A 462-nucleotide genomic window follows, 5' to 3' on the forward strand; every position below is an offset into this window, starting at 1 on the left:
CTGGATGATTTACCATTCTCTCAAGCCAACCCAAAATATTTGCACTCCTTTCAAGTCATTCATTTTTCCTCTCCTCCCTATTCTTGCCCCTTTCTTCCTTACCCCCCCCTTGTTATCCCTCCTTTTTTGTTTCTTTACAAAAAAAAAAAAGAGGAGAAATAAGGAACTTTAATGGAGAAATAAAAGAACACTGGGAGGGAGACATGAAAGGTAAATTAGGAAGGAAAGAAGACAAGGAGATATAAAAGAGACTTTTTTATATTCCCGGCCATGTTTTGTTGTAAGACCAACCACCTTCTGTTCTGTTAAGGGAGGGAAAGTTCTGGGTGTGGGTTAAAGCACTGGACTTTATAGCCAGAGAGAATAAGAAGAAAAAAAGGCCATGTTGGGAAAGAGGAAATGAAGTCATAGGATTGAGACCAGAAACCCTTCCAAAAGTCAAAGGTTAAGGGTTTAGGTTTA

This window comes from Morone saxatilis, unplaced genomic scaffold, assembly GCF_004916995.1.
Source record: "Morone saxatilis isolate NCDOM2014 unplaced genomic scaffold, NCSU_SB_2.0 Contig1, whole genome shotgun sequence".
Lineage (NCBI taxonomy): Eukaryota > Metazoa > Chordata > Actinopteri > Moronidae > Morone > Morone saxatilis.